The sequence below is a fragment of the Protomyctophum parallelum genome (assembly GCF_964188405.1).
Source record: "Protomyctophum parallelum genome assembly, chromosome: 17".
NCBI lineage: Eukaryota > Metazoa > Chordata > Actinopteri > Myctophiformes > Myctophidae > Protomyctophum > Protomyctophum parallelum.
Window position 1 is genome coordinate 10108017 of NC_139719.1, and position 9351 is coordinate 10117367.

Consider the following 9351-nt stretch of genomic DNA (forward strand, 5'->3'; position numbering starts at 1 on the left):
CTACAAGCTCGTATCGCGCCACTCGGTGGCGCGATATGAGCTTGTAGATCTGCTATTTTTCAATAGCTAAAGCATAACATGATGCCGACACCAAAATGGGTGCCCGTTCAGAATGGGTTAAGTCTTGGAGCACAATTTAATTTTCATTAAGCAGCACGTACGGTAAAACAGATGTGAAATGTGCTGTTTCAAACAATGCAGTAAATGCACAGATTGCATGACATCTGTGTATCTATCACGACTCTGCTATATGCACAGGGCAGCCACGTGTGGATGAACGGAGGATCAATAAGGGTTGTCCTCTCCACGATTTTTACTAGACTACATGCTTTGCTTTCAATCCTTCCTATTGTGTCGGAGTGGTGTGCAGTATGGATTACATACAGTACGCGATGTTATGGCCTCTCTCGCTGCTTGGAGGACGGAGTCCTTGTGATGTGATGTACAATGATCTGGTGAAATTGAAAGCAAACAATATACCCTGTGTAGCTAATCCCACAGAGGCTCAGCGTTAGGTCACTGAAAGCATGGTAAACACACACATGGATGTAGGTAAATAACAATTTACCTGCTACTGCATAGCAAACGGCGCAGTCCGAGAGGATGGGAAGGAAGGATTCACAGTTTCACATGAAACCAAACATAAGGCTGGGCGATACAAATCAACATCATGATTATTTCAAAACAAACGGTTGTAAAGGAAATTGTGACAATAGCATATCGACAAGCTCACAATCCAACAAGCTTGTAGATCAGCTACATTTTTTACATGGCACCATTTTGTACAACAATGTATAATACTGGGCAGTTAAAGATGGAGTGCCATGATCATCGGGTACTATGATTATACTAGGAGGAAGATTTCTTCCAAAAAAGTGTACAGAGAGTGTTAAAATTGTGTTTTTATGTGGCCACACCCACCAGTTCATTAAGTATGCCTGGTTTTCACCTTAACCCACCTTAAGTTAAAGCCTCGCCCACAGCTGTTGTTGTATGATAATGTGGGAGGGGTTAGGGTTATGATGTCACTACAATGATGTTAATTCGATCGGGCCTTTTGACTCAAAGGCTTTCAGCTTTCAGGAAGAAACCAAAAACACACAGGGAAGACATATTTTAATATTACCACACCTGTGGGTCTATTAGAGTAATGTTAACTCCATAGACACATGCAGAACAGAACAAGTACAAAAACCATGGCACTCCATCTTTAAGTAAACTATTAACTTGTTTAGCCGTGCTAGTAGCAGGGCTCCTAAAAAGGCATCATTTTAATTAATTAATTTATAGGAAATTCTATATTTTAGGTTTTATCATTTAGATGCTTCCATGTATTACATTAACACTAATTGCATTAACACTCCGCTCGCACACCCCACGTACGTGTCAAGTTCCATGACTTCATTTGCGTCAGCAAATTATATAGTTAGCCAACAAGCTCCCTATAACGCCATGTGATGTGCTATTTACTCCTCTTCTATGGTGGTACAGTACTGCTGCAAAAAAGATAACAACAACAACAACAACAATGTGACAAAGCCATTCAAAAGCAACAAGGTATGACATGTTATCTACTGCAGAAGGATGTTATTGTGTTTGATATAAAACTCAGTGGAGCATTATTACTACTGTCCAGATTCCGAGCTACAGAGCCATCTATCGGCAGGGGCATTCAGAACGTGTATACATTGTTGTTATCGGGAATGGGAACATAGGCGCCCCACCGGAAGAGGAGTTCTGAGTGCGGACCAAGCTGGCCAACATCCTGTGATCCACATTCTATATTGGGCAGTGCACCCAGAGGCAAATTCAAAGAAACAAACAGCAACACATTGCATATTACCGTCGCAGCAAAAAATAGCCGATCTTGCGGTGCGTTTTATACTTGTAGATCAGCTATTTTTTGCTATTATTTGAATTGAAATCTCAATAATATATATCGGTATTCTGATATTAACCTGAGGGCCACATTAACCCATTCTGAACGGGCACCCATTTTGGTGTCGGCATCATGTTATGCTTTAGCTATTGAAAAATAGCAGATCTACAAGCTCATATCGCGCCACCGAGTGGCGCGATACGAGCTTGTAGGTCTGCTATTTTTGAAAAATAGAAGAACGACTGACATAGAAACATAGCTTTTTCAGAAAACTGTCAGGATGTAGAAGACATTTATAGAATCTGATCTCAGGTCAGAATGGGTTAAGTGAAGGTGGGGGCTACATGTGGAACCCATGTATGTTGCAGAGCATATAGCTATAGTATGGGGTCTGACTACACACTGATGTATTCGGAATTCGGTCATTAATTGATGATTGTCTCAGCCAGACAAGAGGATTAGATTGACAGGCGATTTACAGTAGAAGATCCTCCGGAGTCTTGCCCTCGTGGCCACGTGGCTCGGGGAAAAACGGTTGGTTCCCGAGGCTACTAATACTTCAGCTAGACAAAGGATGGCGGTATATATGCTTTAGGTTAAGAGTGCAGCCGGAGGTCACAGGCTTAACCCAATCTGACCTGAGATCAGATTCATACGAGGTTTCCACCGGACACACACTGGTCTGATGAACCCATTCTGACCTGAGATCAGATTATACAAATGTCAGTCGTTCTTCGATTTTTCAAAAAATAGCAGACCTACAAGCTCGTGGCGCGCCACTCGGTGGCGCGCTATGAGCTTGTAGATCTGCTATTTTGCAATAGCTAAAGCATAACATAGTGCTAACACCAAAATGGGTTCCCGCACAGAATGGCTTAACGATGGAACACATGTAGGAATAGACATGAAAGAATGGCCTGACTCAGAGCCGGATTAGCACCCCAGGGAGCCCCAGGCCACTGAAGCTCCGGGAACGTACGTCCCCCCCCCCACCGCACACGCATGTACGCATGCACCCACCCACCCACTCACGCACACACAGTCGGGGGGGGGGAAAGGTACTCACATGTTTTACTTAAGTAAAAGTAGCATTGTTTCAGTATAGAAATCCGTTACAAGTGAACTAAAAAAGTATTGCCCCCAATGTGGACATATATTACCCCTGCCGATTGGATAGTTATCAAGATAAAAATAATGGGTGGTATTTCTCTGGTGGAAAATAAATGAAAAAGAAACTTCTCCCATCGAATAGAGCAGTGGTTCCCCGAACGTCTTAGCTCAAGACCACAAAACTAAATTAGACGTTTGCCCTGCATGAGCCAAACTAGTGAAAATAGCAGATCTACAAGCTCACAAAACGAATACAAAAAAATAAATAAAAGGACCCATAAAAATTGTGTCCGCGACCCACAAATGGGTCCCGACCCAGTGTTTGGGAACCAGTGCCATGGCGTCCTTTCATGCTCGGGCGCCATTGTGCACATGCCCTGACATACCATAATTATGACATTATGGAAGACCCTGACCTGTCTAAACAAAGTCGTACAGAGGTGACGAGATTGACAAGATAATATCAGACATGATCAGCGTACATCATGGCAAACACATAGGCTATAGACTATTATACGGTTGCCCACACACACATACACACAGTGTGCCGTTTATAGATCATTGTCAACCGTCGTGCTACTGTATATCAAATTGCAGTAGTCTGAAAACCCACCTTTTCAGACTCCATCATGGCCCATAGCACTTACCCCACCCCCTTAGATAGCATTTCTGTAGACTTAGATAGCATTTGATACAGACTTATAGCATGTTATGTAGACAGCACTATAATTGCATTGTATGTAGTCAATTCAATTCAATTCAATTCAATTCAAAGGGCTTTATTGGCATGAGAAAACATACGTTTACATTGCCAAAGCAGAATGAACATAGCACGTCATAGCACGTCATAGTACATATGTATAGCATACTGTAGTAGTATATATGTATAGTATATATATGTATAGTTTATAAGTATAGCTTCATTCTATAGATATTCCACTGTCACTTTCTTAGCTTACGCATGTTTCATGATAAATGTTTTTATGTGATGTATTCCCATGCTTTTTTGCTCTTGCTTAATGTAAGTCGCTCTGGATTAAGAGCGTCTGCTAAATGCCTAAATTGTAAATTGTGTCAGCCGGGGTCAGCTGGAGTGGCATGTGACTTCGGGAGCCAATCATGTCGCTGTACTCACGATGCCGTACCACTCTCACTGGATAAAAACAAAAAAAAGCAGTGACTGAATTATATCCATCTGTGAAAGCAGGAAAGAGCCTAAAGAGTTATAGAGAGAGGGAGACGGACTGCACATGATTTGCTAACTTAAAGTAAAGACGTTTCGGTAGGGAGGGTAACAACCTATTGGCTCCTAGGGATCAGCGCTTAAGCCAATGGCATTAACCCATTCTATACGGGAACCCATTTTGGTGTTAGCATTATGATATGCTTTAGCTATTGAAAAATAGCAGATCTACAAGCTCATAGCGCGCCACCGAGTGGCGCGCTACGAGCTTGTAGGTCTGCTATTTTTTGAAAAATCGAAGAACGACTGACATTTTTTAGAATCTGATCTCAGGTCAGAATGGGTTCATCAGACCAGTGTGTGTCCAGCGGAAACCTCGTATGAATCTGATCTCAGGTCAGAATGGGTTAAAGCCGGAGGACAGGGCTAAGTCCCCCCGGGCGGCCAGCTGCTGAGGATTGTGTCCGTCCCCTGCTGGACTGCTGTTACTCCATGTTCAGCGGCCCAAGACCACGGTGGCTCTTCATCCCATGCTTAGAAAAGTCAGAGAGAGATCATGCCGCCACACACACAGTCATCGTTCATCCCACGCTCAGAAGAGACACAGAGAGACCACACCAAGAGCTATATCGATGTTGTTTCTGTCAATGCACAGCCGTAATGCCCAAAACTAAATCCTCCCAAGGAGACACAGTGGATTTGTTTGGATTCTCTGTCACAGTTGGGTTCATGTATCCGGCCACGATCATGTCAGAAACCCAGATCCAGTGGTGGAAAGTTGACTAAGTACATTTACTTAAGTACTGTACAATTTTGAGGTATTTGTACTTTACTTGAATAATTCCAATTTCCAATACTTTTACTTCTACTCCACTACATCTCAGAGGCAACACTTTTTTTAAAGTGTGCACACTTTAGTTACTAGTTACTTTCAATTTTTTTTTTTTTTTTTTTTTTTTTTTACAAACATTCAGCCTTATATAGATTTCGGTCATTTGCACATGGCAGATCTACATGCTCATAAGGTGCTGCGATGCAATGCGTTGTGATCCTGTAGATCAGCTATTTTCAAAATATTGTCATACATTTGAAAACTTGAATATTCTGCATATTTAGTACTTTCTACTTTTGGTACTTGAGGTAAATTTCCATATACCAATACTTTTGTACTTTTACTCAAGTAAATGTAGAATTCCATGTCCAGGGTGTTACTAATTGAAAGGACGGTGAACTTCTTCCTGGGCAGAAGGGTTGATGTGTGTGTGTGTGTGTGTGTGTGTGTGTGTGTGTGTGTGTGTGTGTGTGTGTGTGTGTGTGTGTGTGTGTGTGTGTGTGTGTGTGTGTGTGTGTGTGTGTGTGTGTGTGTGTGTGTGTGTGAGATTATATTAATCTCGCTTTGGGCGCCGGGAGCCTTCGAAGCGGCTCTGGGCAGGTGGTAAAATGGTTAATCATATGTAGTCGCTTATACGCAACATATTATATTGGTAGCCGACTTTGACGTGTGGATTCGTTATGTTGAAATAAATTCAATTGGCCGACATCAGTGAGATTATAATGCCGGTTATTATTGGTTCTACATGTCGGCTTCAATATGAGAGAGAGAGAGAGAGGTTCAGGCGATCCCTTGTGAGGGCTGGCAACCCCCCTGATTACAGCTTAATCCTCTGCCATATCATGTGCATCATGACAGCCCAGGGAGCAGGTGGAGCGAAATGCCTTCACGACTGACGACCTATGTCGCGACGTATATTTTTCCGTCGCAACGTATATTCGAGTACGTCCTGGCGTAAATATCAATTCGTCCCGGCAGAACGGACTCGTCGCGGCTATATCTACCCGTTTGCGACCTAGTAGTTTGACTATTCTTTTACGTCGCGACAGAACGGGACACGTCACGGCTATATCTACCCTTCTCGACGTAAAAGGTAATTCGTTGTGGCGTGTGTGGACTCGTCGCAACAGAACGGAACTCGTCGCGGCTATATCTACCCTTCTCGACGTAAAAGGTAATTCGTTGTGGCGTGTGTGGACTCGTCGCAACAGAACGGAACCCCTTGTGGCGTGAGCTGGCCTCGTCGCGACAGAACGTGACTCGTCGCGGCTATATCTACCCGTTTGCGACGTAATGGTTGACTTTGTTATATGCCCGGTGCGCGGTGCCCTGCGCGGTGCCCTGCGCTGCCCTACGCCCACCGCGTGCACCTTGCCGGTCCGCCCTGCGCCCTGTGGCCTGGCACGTGTGCACGTGTGCCAGGCCACCGCGTGCACCATGCCGGTCCGTGGAGCCCTTCGCCGTCCCCAGGCGACCCTGCGTTCCAGAGCTGTCACATGCCCACCGAAAATAGCAGATCTACCAGCTCCTCTCCTACATACGGGATGGCCCGACCCGCGTCTGTGGACCCCTGGGGGGGTGTGTGTGTGAGCGTCTGAGCTCCTATCTGTGTGCCTCCCCCCCCCCCCCCACCCCATGTGGACCCTTGCAGGGGGGGGGTCGGGGGGTCCCCCTATGCACTTTGTGTAGATGCTGCGTATCGCCTCATACTGAAAAAATTACTATTTTACGCACAGCGCAAGGCAATATGTGATTACGATCGTCCTTCTGGGGGGGGGGGGGGGGGGCTGGCCTACACAATAGATAACCTACCCTGGCCAACACAATAGATAACCTACAAGGACATATGAATTTAATTTATATACACGGCTATATTAATTTAGCCGATCATCAAAGCTCACCGCGCTCGTATAGCGCATTGACTGTCTGTCTGTCTGTCTGTCTGTCTGTCTGTCTGTCTGTCTGTCTGTCTGTGTCTCAATGACTTGCCTTAGGCGGATAATATAGACTACAAGTACTTTATTAAAGTAAAGTAAAAGAGTCAGTTCTCATTGCGTTCTCTGCGTCGTAGCGCATGCAGATAGGCAGATAGGGGGGGGGGGCAGTTCTATAGGCAAGGGCAGAAGGTTCCTATAACGACAGTGGGTGCGTGCCCACCTTAGAGTAGCCTATATATTTTAAGGCACCCGCCCCGCAACTTATTATTATTGGCTTATTATTTTGCCACCAGCGGAGTTGACGGTTGACGCCGTTGTCTAGTATAGACTATAGGCCTGTGCCAGGATGATTTTAAATAAATATGTCTCTGTCTCTGCGTCTCTAGAGCTATAACATATATACTGTAGCACACATCATGTGTGACACATGTGCACACACACACACACACACACACACACACACACACACACACACACACACACACACACACACACACACACACACACACACACACACACACACACACACACACACACACACCGAGTACTAAGTATAAGTAGCATATAGGGTACGGCTCTAAAAACATTAAATACTGCGGGAGCATTACACTAAACAAAGTTGGATTTGTACATTGCAGAAACGTAACATAACGTAAGTGTTCTTATTATTGTCCGTCTGGGTTTTATAATGCAGTGTGAGTCCGCTCCGCGATAGCCGATCTGCAAGCTCACAACGCGTTGCGCTGATTGACAGTGCACGTGCAGCAGCTACTGTATAAAATTATATTTAAGTAGGCTACTTTTTTGTGTGACGTCTGTGTGTTATTGACTTCTTGTTCCTCAATGTGCAGGTTTATCAGAGCGATATAGTGCAGCTGTGAGTGAGTAGGCCTATAGCTGCTGCTGCTGCGTCCGTGCACCAATAGAGCGACCGCGGCAGCGGCACGTATGAAATATTAAATAAAAATATGTTGGGCTTCCGGGCGTCCGTTTCTGGACTGTACCAACGGGCTTAGGGCCGGACGGTCCCTTAACTCCACGGGCCCCTATATTTTAGGCCCGTGCAGGGCTCTAGTGTGTGTGTGTGTGTGTGTGTGTGTGTGTGTGTGTGTGTGTGTGTGTGTGTGTGTGTGTGTGTGTGTGTGTGTGTGTGTGTGTGTGTGTGTGTGTGTGTGTGTGTGTGTGTGTGTGTGTGTGTGTGTTAAATGTGGTCATTTAAATGTAGGCCTATTATATACACGCACCATACAAGCACCTATATTATATAATGTGTTATACAAATGGGCAATCAACATATAGCAGCACCCCCCACCAGCAGATGTATATAAACATGGAATTGCGCTATGATATTAAAATGGACTGAGCTGTGATTGTGCCGTACTGCGCCGGCCGGTGGCCACTGGCCTATTCTGCCATGCAGTATAAATGCATTATCATGCCTGTTGGTGAAATATAAACATCTAAAATGGTTCAGTAATAATTAGCATAAGTTATTATTAACGAAAAACATCTAATACTATTTTAAATTGGTCTAATAAAGTTAGTAACTAATCAGAAGCAGCAACCATTTTGTTTCAAACAACTATAGACCAATAAAATAGTAGGCTAGTATTTATGTTTTTCGTTAATAATAATACATGCTAATTATTATTGAACGGTAAGTACGCTGGTATGTACGCTAAGGTACACTATAAGCTTGTAGATCTGTTTATTTTAGTCAGAATCTCGTGTGTGTATGTGTGTGTGTGTGTGTGTGTGTGTGTGTGTGTGTGTGTGTGTGTGTGTGTGTGTGTGTGTGTGTGTGTGTGTGTGTGTGTGTGTGTGTGTGTGTGTGTGTGTGTGTGTGTGTGTGTGTGTGTGTGTGTGTGTGTGTGTGCGCGCGCACACACATCACATGTGCACACATGTGTGCTATATGTTATAGCTCTAGAGACGCAGAGACAGACATATTTATTTAAAATCATCCTGTCTCGCACGGCATATAGAGCCAATGAACGGAGCATACCCCCCCCCCCCCCCCCCTCTCTCTCTCTCTCTCTCTCTCTCTCAGCACACGCTGTGCTGTGATATCAATCAGACGCAAATGATCATTGAGTAACGTTAGCTCTGACTCGCACATTATGTGAGATCACATAAAAGGCCTTTAATATAGCCACAGATCATATAGGAATAGGCTTGGGCACTACCCTACCATCTCTCTATAGTGGGGCACCGACGATCTGCAAGCTCACAACGCGCTGCATGTGGACGCAACACTTGGAGCTTGTAGATGCGCACCACAGATCATACAGGGCGTGTGTTCCAGCTAACCCTATAGCATAACACACACACAAGCAACAGTATAGACATCTATTCATCATTATTTATTTCAAATCAAAATACAATGTAATGCTGCACCACTGTCATGAAG

At 44.5% G+C, this 9351-nt stretch overlaps 1 protein-coding gene across 1 annotated transcript in view; it reads left to right on the forward strand.

Annotated features, from left to right (window-relative positions):
• Positions 1–9351, forward strand: part of nrg3b (neuregulin 3b) — a gene marked incomplete at both ends in the record, with an annotated part of 279986 nt that overhangs the window by 114214 nt on the left and 156421 nt on the right. The gene's annotated exons all lie outside the window — the stretch shown is intronic.